Source organism: Triticum aestivum, chromosome 3D, assembly GCF_018294505.1.
Source record: "Triticum aestivum cultivar Chinese Spring chromosome 3D, IWGSC CS RefSeq v2.1, whole genome shotgun sequence".
Classification (NCBI taxonomy): domain Eukaryota; kingdom Viridiplantae; phylum Streptophyta; class Magnoliopsida; order Poales; family Poaceae; genus Triticum; species Triticum aestivum.
In genome coordinates, this window is record NC_057802.1 from 42,375,399 (window position 1) to 42,376,127 (window position 729).

Sequence of the window (729 nt, forward strand, 5' to 3'; positions counted from 1 at the left end):
TTGCCTCTGGATGAACAGGACCCCGATCGATCGAGCCGGTTAGGGCTGGATGAACAGGACCCCGTGGAGGGCAGGATGAACAGGACCACCCCGTGGAGGGCAGAATGAATAGTAGATGGTGGAGGGCTGGATGAACAGTAGCCCGTGGAGGGGTGGTTGAACAGGAGCCCGTGGAAAGGGCTGGTTGAACAGTAGCCGGTGGAGTAGCGCGTGGTGGAGGCTGGATGAACAGGAGCCTGTGGATGAACAGTCGCAGGTGGAGGCTGGAGGAGGTCGACGGTGGATGAACAGTAGCCCGTGGAGGCGGGAGGGGGTCGACGGTGGAGATGAACAGTGTCCCGTGGAGTCCCGTTTTGCGGTACGCCACACCCCTCCTGATGAACAGGACCCCCGTTTCAACCGTAGCGCTCCAACACAAGTCCGTTTCCTCCGTTTTGCGGTACGCCACACCCCTCCCGATCAACAGGACCCCCGTTTTGACCGTAGGAGGTCCGTTTCCTCCGTTTTGCGGTACGCCAGACCCCTCCCGATGAACAGGATCCCGTTTCAAACGTGGCCGGTCGAACACAAGGCCGTTTCCTCCGTTCTGCGGTACGCCAGGCCTCGTTTCCATCGGTTGTTCCGTCCAAGTCCTCCCGATGAACACGACGACGCATTCCGTTCCGACCCAGCTGGTTGGCTCCCCATGAACACGATGACGACGCTATTTCTCCGTCCGACCCAGCCATG